The sequence below is a fragment of the Pelodiscus sinensis genome, chromosome 15 (assembly GCF_049634645.1).
Source record: "Pelodiscus sinensis isolate JC-2024 chromosome 15, ASM4963464v1, whole genome shotgun sequence".
Lineage (NCBI taxonomy): Eukaryota > Metazoa > Chordata > Testudines > Trionychidae > Pelodiscus > Pelodiscus sinensis.
Genome location: NC_134725.1, coordinates 31,351,548 through 31,365,886, shown reverse-complemented (window position 1 = coordinate 31,365,886; position 14,339 = coordinate 31,351,548). Strand labels below are relative to the sequence as shown.

General features: G+C 46.5%; 1 long non-coding RNA gene across 1 annotated transcript; it reads right to left on the bottom strand.

The window, feature by feature from the left end:
* Positions 1-7,463: 7,463 nt before the first annotated feature.
* LOC142818506 (uncharacterized) lies at positions 7,464-13,924 on the bottom strand. Its single transcript, XR_012896008.1, has 3 exons — positions 12,398-13,924; positions 11,255-11,403; positions 7,464-8,072 (listed from the first exon to the last, which is right to left on the bottom strand). It is a non-coding gene; the product is annotated as an uncharacterized LOC142818506 (long non-coding RNA).
* Between the last annotated feature and the right edge of the window lie 415 nt (positions 13,925-14,339).

The following is a 14,339-nucleotide window of genomic DNA, read 5'->3' as shown; positions in this document are numbered from 1 at the left end:
ATGGGTTTATTTACATGGAAGTTGGATATAACCTTAGGGAGAAACCTGGGATGGGGTCTAAGTATGACTTTATCCCTGGTAAATGTAATGAAGGGAGGGTCTGCCATGAGGGCTGCAATTTCTCCTGCCCTTCTTGCTGATGTTATTGCCACTATGAATGCCACTTTCATAGATATGTATTGTGGTGGTGTAGTGGCTAATGGCTCAAAAGGTGCTTAGTGAGCGTGTCAAGGACCAGATTCAGGTCCCACGGTGGCACTGGGGGGCAGATGTTTGGATGCATTTTCTGTAAGCCTGTGAGAAAACGTTTCACCGTTGGATGTGTGAAGAGGAAGAAGCCGTATACCAGATCATGGAAGGCCATGATTGCGGACAGGTGGACCTGGACAGAGCTGATGGAGAGGCCAGCATTGCTGAGGTCCATGAGATAGTCGAGAAAGGTAGATATGGGGACTGTGGTGGGATACAAGTTGCTCATCGTGCACCATTGACGAAAACATGTCCATTTGTTCTGGTAGATGCTTCTCATAGAGGGACAACAGCTGTTTAGAAGAGCTTGTTTGACCCTGTCTGCGCAGGTAAGTTCTTCATTCTGGAACCATTGAGAACCCAAGCTGTGAGTTTCATGGTCTTGACATTGAGGTGACATATACTGCCTTGGCGCTGTGTGAGGAGATTTGGCACCACACGGAGAAGCACAGGTTGATCTATGGACAGGTAGGATAGGCAAGGGAACCAGGGCTGTCTCAGCCAGGGGCTATTAAGATTACTGTGGCCCAATCAGATCAAATCTTATTGATCACTCTGGCGATGAGCGGGAATGGTGGAAAGGCCTAAAGAAGGGGAGCTGTCCAGTGGATGGTGAAGGCATCCCCTTCTGATCTCTTGCCTAGTCCTGCCCGAGAGAAGAATCTGTGGCATTTGTGGTTGTGCGGTGTTGTAAAGAGGTCCTGGTGTCTGCATTGCTGTTGGTGTTATGTGTTTCCTGATGCACCAGTTCCAGAATTTGACTACCTCGGCACATGGAGAGTGTGAGCGGGCACCTCCCTGCCCGTTGACATAAAACATGAATGGTGTGTTGTCCATGAGGACACGGATAGTTCTGCCCTTTATGAGGGGAAGGAAATGGGTGCATACCCTGTGAATGTCCCTGAGCTCAGGATATTGATGTGGAAGTGTCTCTCGTGTTGGGCCCATGTGCCCTGTATTGACACTGCACCAAAGTGGGCTCCCTAGCCCATGAGTGATGCATCTGTTGTTATAGTAACTGAAGGATCTAGTTGATGGAAGAATATACCAGCGAGAAAGTTGTGCGCAGATGTCCACCATTCGAGGGACTGAAGTACAGGTGGAGATAGAGAGAGGTGCTTTGCGATGCTATATCGGGCTGTAGGCAATGCCGGGAGGTCCTGAAGCAAATCTTGTAATTTGGCATAATTGGCGTGATTATAGTTGGCCAATAATGCTGTGTAATTAGATATGTGGAATTGGAGTGTGGCCGAAGAGTACACTTTGTGGCCCAAAGCATCTAGCCGTTTGTGTTCTTTGTCATGGGGCGTAGATTTAAATTGTGGATTCTTAGCCCTGTGATTCACAGAGTCCATCACCAGGGAATTTGGCTGTGGATGGGCAAATAGAAAGTCCATGTCCTTTGCAGAGATGAAGTATATTCTGTCCGCTCTACAGTTTGTGGGTGGGACAGAGGCTGGATTTTGCCACAAAGCATCCGAAGATTTGAGGATAGCTTCATTGATAGGTAAAACTATTTTGGAGGATGCTGAGGGTTGTAATATGGTGAGTAATTTATATTGTTTATCCTGCACCTCTTGTAGTGTAATTTCTTGTGACTGTGCTACCCGTTTAAAAAGTTCCTGAAAATGTTTCAGGTCATCTGCCAGGGGAGAAGGTGAGATCTGAAATACTGCTTCACCTGCTTAGACCTGGATTCATGCAAGGAGGTCTCTGAATCCGACTGAGGTAAGTGATCCTGCTCAGTGGAGCCCATCTGAGAATTTACTGAGGGTGGGCAAGCAGGTGAGGCGTGTGCAAAAATTGAGGGTGAGTGCCTAGAGATGCAGTGTTGCCTAGATGTAGAGGCTGTGTGTCTTGATTGGTAAGTGTGAGAGGACCGCGGTTGGTACCCCTGCCATGTATCCCAAGGACTCCACTAAGACGGGAGCTGATGTGGGGGATACATCCATGGTTGGCTGGGCCAAATAGGATGTTGTTGGAGAGAGTAATCCTGGTATGAATGCCAGGAAGTTAGTGAAGGAGCATGGGAGGACCTGCTCCTATGTCCGCTACCGTAGTCAGACCTTGGGGAGAGCAGTATCGGCAAATGGGGGCCACTCTGAGAGATGTTAGAGTGCCCCTGCACCGTGGAGCGTGGTGAGGCAGTTACTCCTCTTGACTCAGGCTGAGGAGATTTTTGTAGGTGCTGTGTCTTGCACAGCACTTTCTTGTGCTGCTGTGCCATAAGGCGGTCACAATCACTCTGCCTGGTTAAATTGGGTGCAGAGGGAGAGCTCACAGGAGCAAATGGAGAAGGCATATGTGGCTTATCTGAAACTGCTTCCTCACTGCCACTTGCAGATATGGCAGTGTTAGTTTGTGCCTCAGCGCTCCTGGCTGGCACTGACTTGTGTTTCTCCGCAGTACCAGACACTAATGGCACTGGGGAACGAGAGGCTCTAGGCAGCTCAGACAGGGAGCATGCCAGGGAAGCCCTTGCGGCCTGAGAGCCTTTGCACGGTAATGAAGCTGCCCTGCTGGAGAGCTTTTGCTGCACCCGCATGTCCTCTGGTTTGTCCCTTGGTGATTGAAGAGACTTTTCCCAGAGAATTGCTTTGAGCCACAATTCGCGGTCCTTTCTCGCCCTTGCCAACATGTTCAGGCAATGCAGGCATTTCTGCGCGATCTGAGACTCCCCCAGGCATTTGACACATGACGCATGGCCGTCTGAGGTACGCATTGAGTCTCTGCAGGAATCACATCTTTTGAAGCCAGAGGAATCCGGCATTGTAGCGGAGAAGAAAAGCCATTACATCCACGGCTAATGCTATTTTTTTGTTTCTTGAAGTTAATGTCGAGAAGATTAACTAACTAAAACTATGAGGAAAAGGGATAAAAATAACTAAGGGATTCAATTGTTTCTATCAGGAGGAAGAGCACTGCTGAGCTCCATCTTCAGCCAGGGACAGTTGAAAAGGAACAGACGGGACTCACACCACATGCATGCTCCAAGGCCTCCGAGGGAGGAAGGGTTGCTGAGTGCGCAGGCGCAGAGCGAGGGGAACTGTTACTGAAAATCTCTTATCCCTAGTACAGGGATGCACCGAGACCTGAGTGGAGCACCTACAGGGACACCACTCGACAAAGAATATTGTATTGCCTTTAAATAAATCCATGGTATACACACATATTGAATACAGCATACAGCTGTGGTTGCCTCATCTCCAAAAAGATATACTGGCATTGGAAATGGTTCAGAAAAGGGCATCAAAAAGTATTAGGGGTTTGGAATGGGTGCCACATGAAGAGAGATTTTAAAAAATGGTACTTTTCAGATTAGAAAAGAGGAGACAAAGGAAGGATAGGATAGAAGTCTATAAAAATCATAACAGGTATGGAGAAAGTGAATAAGGAAAAGTAATGTACTTGTTCCTGTAGCATAAAAACTAGGGGTCACCAAATGAAATTAATGGGTAGCAAATTGAAAACAAACAAAAGGAAGGTTTTCTTCACGTAGCACATAGTCAACCTGTGGGCTCCTTGCCAGAGAATGTTGTGAAGACCAGGAGTTTAACAGGATTTAAAAAATAACTAGATATGTTCATAGGGGTTGATCCAACAATGCTTATTAGCCAGGATGGGTTGGAATGGTGTGCCTGGCCTCTGTTTGTCAGAGACTGGAAATGGATGACAGGAGAGGGATCAGTTGATTAATACTTGTTCTGTTCAATCCCTCTGGGCCATCTGGCATTGATCACTGTTGGAAGACAGGATGCTGGGCTAGATGAACCTTGGTCTGACCCAGTGTGGCCATTCTTATGTGCACACTAAAAAAGAACAGTGGGGGTTAATCCAAATCCAGTGGCAGGATCTTCATCACCAGTAGATAAGTCCCTTAGATTCTTTTAATTTACAAAACTCCTTCATATTCAAGTCACCCATGTTAGGAGTTCTGTAACTCTCACATGAGGAGGATTAATAAGGTTCATCATATGCAGCAGGAAGTGCCATTAAAAATATCAGACTTCTATATAAGCTTGTCTCTCATCAACAGAAACTGGAACAGTAAAAGCTATGACCTCATCCACCTGGTCTTTCCAATAACCTGGGATCAACATGGTAACAATATTGCAAATATTAAAAACCCAACATTCATACGACCAAGGTACCTGCAATAGCATCTTAGAAACTCAGGAATATTGCTGTCCAGTGCACAGCAATCCCTGGAGAGAGACCGGTTGAGTTTAATGGACCTGCCCCCCTCTGAGAGAGACACTAACCATGTTTTGTGTTGATGAGTAAGCGCTTGACTGACAGATCAGGAGACCCCAGTGTAGTCACAGAACAGGTGCAGCACAGAGAACAGTGAGACAGGCTTCCCTCACTGATGTACCTCAAATGGCAGAATCAATAGAGCTCCTACAGGGGCAGCTCAGCAGTTCTGTCGTTAGGGCCCATTCAGTTCTTGACCTCTATGAGGAGGCTGAAAATCACTGGCTGCTAATGAGAATGGTTTTAGGGTATTGGCGCTTGTCCACTCGACATGGAACTGTGTCCACCACCTCGCTGCACTTGAGCCACAGAACAGGCCTCAGTGCATTTTTGGCAGTGGCAATGTGCTGAGAGAGAGAATGTAGCCAGTAACACAGGGTTTTTTTTTTAAGAACTGATTGAAAGTTATGGTTTGGAGGGTCGGGGGTTGCTTTTTGTGGAACAAAAACTGGCCTGAAATTACAACAAATATGGAGTGTAAGGATACATAGGGAACAGCGCGGGGTGGCAGCAGCCTCTGTTCACAGGAGTCTGAGCTATGATAGAGGCAGCAGTGCAGCGGGGTGGAGCGGATGGTGGGCCGAGGCAGCTCTGTGGATCTGGCACATGAGGAGAACCAGCTTAAAAGCTGCTTCTCTACACATATCAACTTCCACCTGTCACAGCAGCACAGGCAGAAGCAAGCAGCTCACATGAGCCAAAAACGCAGGGAACTGGCTTGAAAGCTCCATGGTCTAGTGCTCGTTGGAAGCCAGCTTAAAAGCTGACTCCCCACGGAACCAGCTCCCGCTCCCCTGCTTACTGCTGCTGAATACATGTAGTTGAATATGCCTACAGAAATACACCTAGGCCAGTGATCTCCAACCTTTTTAACCACAAGATCACTTTTTCAATCTAAGTGCACTGTAAGATCTACCTCAAACCCAAATACCCTTGTCCCACTTCCTTCCCACTCCTTCTTTGAGGCCCACCCCTGCTCCATCCTTTCTCTGAGGTCTCACCCTGCTCGTTCCATCACCCTTCCTCCCCCATCCTCACTCACTTTCGCCAGGCTGGAGTAGGGGGTTGAGGTGCAGGCTCTGGTCTTGGGCCAAGGAGTTTGGCTTCTACTGGCCATGGTTTCCCATTACTGATTAATGGGAACTGCAGGAATGGTGTCTGCAGACAAGGAGAGCATGTGGAGAGCCCCTGCTCTGCCTTTCTCAGGAGCTGCAGGGACATGCCAGCCATATCCAGGAGCAGCAATTATCATTGGGATAATGACTCTAGCCACGACAGGTTCAGCATTTTAGAACTCACTACTCAAATAAGTACATTTAAATGTAAGAGAGAAATGAAAGTTATGGAATGCACAGACCAGCCAAAAACCAAAAGTAACCCACTTTGCAAGCAGTAAAAGTAACAACAGCAGCCCACATATGTGTTGGGTCAGGGGACGGGAGTGGAGGACAGTGTGTTTGTGAGACTGACAGACACACACATGGTGTGTGAGAGTGACAGAGATTTGCATTGCCAAGTTCCCTCCATCCCCTTCTCTCTGTGTGGAGATAGGGTACGAGAGTGGAAGTAGGGAGGACACCTTGACATCAGGGCCCTCCCCGCTTTTCTCTCTCCCACACTCCGAATAGTAAGTAGGAGGCTTAAAGAGGGCAGCTTCCTGGCCAAATCAGTCAGGATCACCTGTCAAAGGCTCCAAGATCTACCAGTGGATCCCAGTCCACTGATTGGTGACCACCAGCCTAGGCTTATCAGTTAATCATGTACTCGACTGTATGTTGACATGCCTAGTTGTTATCCCCATATTAGAGAGGTTTCATACAATGTCTAAAATTATATAGCAAATCAGAATGAAAGCTGAGATTAGTTTATCTTAGGTGATGCATTTGGAATTATACTTGTTAGCATCAATAAAATGTTTGTTTGTTTGGGGGGATTTGTTTATTTGTTTTTTCTTGTTTTCCAGTGATGACCAGGTACATTTCAATCACATCCTGTTGATTTTCTTGGATCTACTGCCAGTTATAGTATTCAACATATGAACATTTCCCACCATGGTCATTAGATGTTTGAGGTATTAGTGCAGTAGGGTCAAGCCTTAATTCTGAAAGCACAGCTGTGCCATAAAAACTAGATATGGAAACTACTCATTCAGTCATTGAGTCTATTCCCCTGTCAGGGCAATGTTATGCCCTACATTTCTTTATATAATCTAATTCTAAATTGCTCTAAATCAGCAATACTATGTCTTGCTTCCATATGATTCTAATACATAATAAATGCCCATGGAAAGTAGTTGGTAATTACATTAGATATTTTAGGCATTAATTGTATCATCTGAATGGGGGTAGATATTTCAATTAAATATCGACCTATTAATGACAATTATTTACAATGACCTAGGAGGTTGTGTATTAATACCTGTGACTTTGATAGACAGATTTTATAGACTTAAAATGTATGCCCTGTCCAGATATTTTATCTTTTTTCCATTATTCCCATTGCACCTCTGAAAAAATTAAGAAATTAAACAAACTTGTTCAGAGAATTCCTATGGTCATGGAATAGTTGGAATGTCCAGTTGAAATGGGAGGTTGGGCATTATGAGACTTCAAGAGATACTCTTAAGGAAGCACAAATTAGGCTGGAACTGGAATAACAGTCTAATACAGAGTGTCCATCTTGGGTACAGATGCATCAAACACTGACAAATCCAATCTCATTATATAATTAAATGCTGGATCATATTCTATCATTCTGGCACCAGAAATACCACATGCTAGTTAAAGGTGCATTTTGTAATTGTGCATATATGAGACATAAGACCAAACAAGAAGAACAGATCTTGGAAATATCAACAATTTAAAAAATGTTCTTTCAAACTCCATCTTAATAAGGAATAATTGTTGGGGCAAATATCACAATGATAAAAGGAAGAATTTAGGGATGAACAATCCTTAAACATGTAACTGATATTTTCCAAAAAAGAAAAGTATGTGCGATGTGAGTTTCTACAGATTTCTTAATGTTTTAATCATTAAAAACCTGTAGAGATAAAAAAGGAACCAACAAAACAATCTTTATTTGACAAATTTGTACATGGGCTTCAAATTTCAGCCATTAAGATTACATTTAAAATGTATAATCTCATGACTGTGAGGCTTTGGGCTAGGATAGTCCTGGACAGAGGGGAATGTGCCCTCAGCCAGCCCCTTTCACCTGCCTGATGATTGTTTCTTTTAAAATGTTAATTTTGTATCAAGATATGGGTCTATATTTGTCACGACAATGTAACTGTAATTTCTTATTGTTAATTACACACAATATCAATAAGTATAATCTTTTCTCAAAAACTCCCCACAAAACTAGCCATACTGGATCAGACCAAAGGTCCATCTAGTCCTGTATCCTGTCTTCCAACAGTAGTCAATGACAGGTGCCTCAGAGAGAATGAACAGAATGAGTAATAACCAAATGTCTCCTCCTCTGTCATCCATTCCCAGCTTCTGACAAACAGGTTTGGGACACCATTCCTGCCCATCCTGGCTAGTAGCCATTGATGGGCCTTTATTCTATATGAATAAAAACAAACAAACAAAAATATTAGCAATGCTTGTCTTACTAAAATTGTTTGATACTGGCTGTATAAAAAATTTTCTTTAAACATTAGGGTTGTTTATTCTGATTAAGTCCAAAACAACATGTATGGATGACACTTCATAACAAACAAAATAAACAGAACCAGTTAGAGCTCTTTCATTTGTTAGCAGGGGAGATGTTTTCAATCATATATTACATCCTTTTGTAGTAAGAGCTGAAAAAGTTGTTTGTTTGTTTGTTTGTTTTTAATATATATATTACAAGCAATGTAGGTAAGATGAAGCCTTGTGTTTTTTAGTTTGTTTGCTAATGGTCAGATCCTGTCAATGTTCATGGACCTGCAGGATGAGGGCCTAAGGCTCCAATCTTTCAATATATGAGACACCTGTGTAAAAGCAGGCTCTTTTCTGGCCAGGCTTCGTGCGCATAGCCTTCCTAGTTAAAAGTCACCTTCCCCTTGATGGAAAAATCCTACACTATGTGACTTAAGGATCAGCAAAAGACAGGGGCAAAAACCAGACATGTAAAGTGCATGTAAAGTTTGCACTGGCTGTGCCATGCCTGATATGGCAGAAAGAGAAAAACAGAATCATCTCATCCCCTCCCTTTCCCCCACACTCCTGTCACATAACAGATAGGGTCTGCTAGCCTATCACAAAAAAGCGCGGGAAAGCTCTCTCTATAAATCAGCTTCCCCTCCTGTATCAAATTGAGGGTTCCCAAACAAAGATTGGAAGGCAGAACATGAGTCAGGTCTGAGGACTGATCACCCGAGGGCCCCCTCCTGCTCACCGAACCAAATGAATTCCCTGTAGAGTGTAACGTATACTGAATATGCTGTTGTCGCTGTTGTGCTTTGTGTGTCTGTTAACTGCAAGTATTGTTATTTGAAGTTAGAGGTTTTGTTAAATAGTAGTGTTAAGAGTTTAGATAAATGATTAGCCTTATGAGTGAGATTGATGTAAATGTAACTGTTGATAATCCCTGGTCCCTTGTTGACAAATATTGGGATTTAGAAAAAACTCAGGGAATTTTCCTTTACTGTATTGCATTTTGTTTATTGTTCCTGCTAGTAGTTATTTGGTGCCCATGCATGTAAGAAACTGATATAATAAAAAGTTATAATTGGAAGCATTTTAATAAAAGTTTAAAAGATATTCAGTACAAGGTTGCTTGTTTCTGCACCTCCTCGGGGCTGGCCACATTCTCAAACCTTCTACTTTACTCCACAACCTTCAACATCCAGTGAAAGGGAACACCCAGCTTGTCACAGGATCAGGCCCCTTTTCCCAAAAGGCTTAATCCAAAAGCCTCCAGAAGTCAATGAAAAAAACTCCAATTGGGTTCAAAGGACTTTGGCCAGGCTCTAAATTACACGGTCTCCTCCAGTCATTAGGATGAATTAACTACATTTTGCCATACTTCACCTAAGAACTGTATCAAGCTTTGTTTGTTGCTATCCTGTTTTGTTCTTTTTTATCCCCTCCACATTTGTATGTAAGACTGGGCAATTTTTCATTATTGACTCTGCGGTCACATGGATTATTATTTTATCTTTCTTTAACCCAGACAAAATATTTACAGGCAGTCCCCGGGTTACATGGATCCGACTTACATCGGATCCCTACTTACAAACGGGGTGAGGCAACCCCGCACTAGCTGCTTCCCCCCAGCAGACCAGGGAGACACGAAGCTAGCACCCCCCCCCAGCAGACCAGGGAGACGCGGAGCGGCTTTTCTCAGCAGACACCTCAGCTTGAGAATAAAGGACTGAGGGAAGTGAGGTGTGGGAGAATAAAAGTGAGCTCTGGAGAAATGTTTGGCTAGAGTTTCCCCTACAATATGTACCAGTTCCGACTTACATACAAATTGAACTTAAGAACAAACCTACAGTCCCTATCTTGTACGTAACCCGGGGCCTGCCTGTACTTCCTAGCATGTTTGTTCCTCTGAGATGCCCTGGTGTGGCCTTTCATGTATATTCACTATCTTCCCCTATAGTTTCATGTATCATGCCCCCTTAGGCCATGTTTTCCAAGAAGTGATGACTTCGTTGTAATTCACTCTCATCCAGCTCTTGTACATTGGAGAATTTTGCCACTAACAAGTTGGTTAACAAAAAGTATAGAAGTCAATTTGTACTGAATAATGTGGATGTTGGTGACTAATGCTAACCAGGGAACAAATATGTCGAACCTAAACATATTTGGACATTTTCTTTGCCCATAGAACCACACAATTCAATGAACATGAAGAATACCTCCTGGCCTCCATGGAGAAGTTAGTAATTTTACCAGAGATGATGGAATGTAGTGTGATAATGACAAATTAAATGAATCAGTTTATCAGTATACACAGCCTAATGTTGCAATGCTTCTGTGCTTTGAAAGCTCCCACTCACACAAATGGACACTACGCGTGTACATAAGAAATACAGGATAAGGTCCAAAACTATAATATATGAGATATTATCAGTAAGTTACATTTTTACTGATTTATTCTTCCCTTATTCCAATCCCATGGTTTCTCACTATTATTCATTGCCTATGGGTACCTCTATACAGCAGTGTTATTTCAAAATAACAAAGTGAGCATCTACACAGCAAACCCATTATTTTGAAATAATTTCAAAATAATCGGCATCTTATTTTGAAACCCATAACCATCAATTTATGAGGAATAATGCCTGTTCCAGAATAGTTATTTTGAAATAGGGCATGTGTAGACAGTGCAGCTGTGGTTATTTTGAACTAAGTGGCCTCCAGGGCTTCCCACAGGTGCCCTGTTGGCCACGCTCCTCAGAACTCTATAGTTCCCCTTTCCCTGCAGCCTCTCTGCCCTACCTCTGCCATGGCAGATCCCAGCATGCCATCTGAGGCCAAAAGACGAGGGTGCCATTGTGGACTGAGGTGGAGATCCTGGATCTCACTGAGATCTGGGGGGAGCAGTCCAACAGCCAGGATCTCCATGTCAGATGGCACAATGCCAAAGTCTATGGCTGCATGGCAGACAGCCTAGTCCAGAGAGGGCACAACCACACTCTGGACCAGGTCAGAATGAAGATCAAGGCCTATTCCAAGGCCAGGGAAAGGAGTTCCCAGTCGGGAGCAGCACTCCAGACCTGCCACTTCTACCAGCTCGACTGCAAGATTACCTCCTGTCCCCTTGTTGTCGACTCCAACCTGGAAACGCCTGTTGTCAGCCTCTCAGAGGGTGTGGCAGTGGAGGAGGATGACGACATTGATGACAAGGTGGTGACCACCACACATAGCATGTCCACTGGCCAGGACCTCACCTTGGTACCTGTAGCAGGTACAGCATTCCAGGATGTCACCCAGGGCTGGGATGAGGCCAGGGAAAGCCCCATCAGGTGAATTCCATTACTTTCCCTGGACACATTTGGGCAGAGTGGAGAAGGGCTGTGCACTCCTCGCCTGGCCTTTTTGGCCAAGAATCATACAGCAGCCTGTGCATGTGGCTTCACATGGAGCAGCAGTCCGGAGCAGACAGATGCATTGAGGCAGCTGCTCAGGAACCTTGCACTCCTACTCACTGGGTTTCTGGAGATGCCTGCCTTACTCCCATTCCCGTGGTGAACACTTTCCCACCAAAGCCATCAGTAGGGAGGATGGGGGTGTCAGATGCACACACAGCAGTGCCACACACGGCATATGGTCATGCCCACACTCCCGGGGCAGCATGGTGAGGACACCATTCCCCCACCAGGGGAGCCTGCCATGAGGGCAAGGGGGAGGAAGTGGTGGGGATCCCAGCAGCACCTTCCCCAGCAAGTGGCATTTGCCACTCACACACCTCTCCCCCAACACAATTCCTCATTGCTCCAGCAGGTGGGTACAAGTCCCCTCTTTGCAGGATACCGCCACTGTCAGTCCCGACGTGTGCATGGCTCAGAAGGAAGCCCATCACTCATCTCCCGCCCACAGGCTCCTGACCTGGCTGGCATCTTCCCATGCCTGCTTGTCCCCAGGATATGGAGGTAGCAAGGCTCCTCCGGGACATTGGGGCCTGTTGTCTAGGCCACAGATGGCCTTGCTCCAAGCACATCACTTTTGTCTGACCTGAAACCTTTCAGTGTCAGCTCAGAGTTGAGGGCACCTGCTACACCTCCCACCCCCATGGGAGCCGCTGCCACAGATGAGCCTGTGAGGACCTGGGAGTGGGAGCACATCGCCATCCTTCCAGGGAGGCAGCCTCCACCACTCCCCACTCCTTCCCTAGGAAACCCCTTTCCAGAAGTTCACCACTCTCCTGGGACAATAGCACAAGAGCGACATACCTGCATAACCACAGCCCCGATGGTTGCTCTCCCCACACCAAATTGGTTTCCGATGGAGCAGTAGCTGTCCGGTGTGGCAAGCTTCTAGATGGCGATGAGTGCTTCTGGAGGGGTATGGCGGGTCACATGTGGAGGTCCTATCGCCTGAGGGCAGGGGTGAGCCATTGGCAGAGCTCCATGAAAGTGTCCTTCTACATGCAGAAATTCTGGAGCCACTGCTGGTCATCCCACCACTCCATGATTCAGTCCCACGAGTTGGAACTGATGTCCCTTCTCCATAAGCAGCGATGCACGGCGTGCACGGGAGGAAGAGAGGGTCTGTGCTGCATGAGCAGCATGTGGAGAGAGGACAGGTGGTGCCCCGCAATGAGCAGGGGGTCCTGTTTCTGCAGAGCCATGAGTGCAGCCTGTGATGTGGCATGAGGTCTAAGAGCTGTCAAGTGCTTGCAGGCAGGTCTGACTCCAGGGCTGGGAGTGTTGTGGTGTCCGCAAGGGCAACAGGAGCAGCCAGTGCTGCTCTTTTGCTGTCTCTCGGGGAGGTAGGCAAAAGAGAGGAGCCTGAGACATGGCTGTACGGGGGGGTTCTTTTAAGCTCGAGCCTCAGATAGCTTCAAGCAGTAGCTCCAGAAAGTGATTGCTGTCCTGATGCTCAGCTTCAAGTGGCCTTAAATGCAATTAAGAGTCCAGTGAGTGTGGATGGTCTATTTTGAAATAGCTTAGTACTAGTACAATGGGTTTTTTCTGTGTAGACATGCAATTTTGAAATAAGCTATTTTGGAGTTTCTATTCTGAAATAGCTTATTCCGACATATGTGTGCAATGTAGACGTAGTCTAAGGGGCCTTGATCTTGCAGTGAACAGACTGGATTACAGGAAGGGACCTAAACAAATCATTTCAGGGCAAAAAATGGGACTTTTTATTTATCTGCAAAGTATCCATTTACTTTTGTATTTCATATAAATAATAAATTATATACATTTAAAAGTATAATTATAAAAACGGCCATTAATAAATACAGTAAACTTTCGAAAATCCGTCACCTTTAGGACCCAGGGGGTGCTGGATTATCAAATATGCCAGACTATCAGAAGGGGGGGGCTATGAGGGGTCTGGAGTGGGGTGGGAGGGGATGCCACCCCAGAGCCCTCCTAGCCCCCCCTTACGATAGTCCGGCTCTGCCCCAGGCGTCCCTGATTCAGCCGCTGCTGGTCAGTTTCAGCAGCAGCTGAATCGGGGATGCCTGCAATAGAGCAGCTGGGGTGCTGCCAAGTTGGTCCCGCAGCGCCGAGGGACGGCGCAACGGCACCAACCCAGCAGCACTCCAGCTGCTCTTGGGGACGCCTGGGACAGAGCAGCTGGAGTGCTGCCAGGTTGGTCCCACAGCACCAAAGGACGGCGCTGCGGGACCAACCCGGCAGGACCCCAACTGCTCTGCCCCAGGCGTCTGGATTCAGCCTGCTGGTGAAACTGACGCTGCTAGTCAGTTTCAGCAGTGGCTGAATCCCAACGCCTGGGGCAAAGCAGCTGCTCTGCCCCAGGGGTCCCCGAATCAGCCGCTGCTGAAACAGATCAGCGGCTGATTCCAGGAAGCCCGGGGCAGAGCAGGGCTTCCTGGAATCAGCCGCTGATCTGTTTCAGCAGCGGCTGAATCGGAGACCCCTGGGGCAGAGCAGCTGGGGTGCTGCCGGGTTGGTCCTGCAGCGCCATCCTTTGGTGCTGCAGGACCAACCCGGCAGCACTCCAGCTGCTCTGCCCCAGGTGTCCCCAAGAACAGCTGGGGTGCTGCTGGGTTGGTCCCTCAGCCCCGAGGGGCAGCGCTAGGAGACCAATCTGGCAGCACCCCAGCTGCTCTGCTCCCGGCTTCCCCGATTCAGCTGCTGGTCAGTTTCAGCAGCAGCTGAATGGGGGAAGCCTGTCCAGCTGCCCCAGCACTTCTGGGTT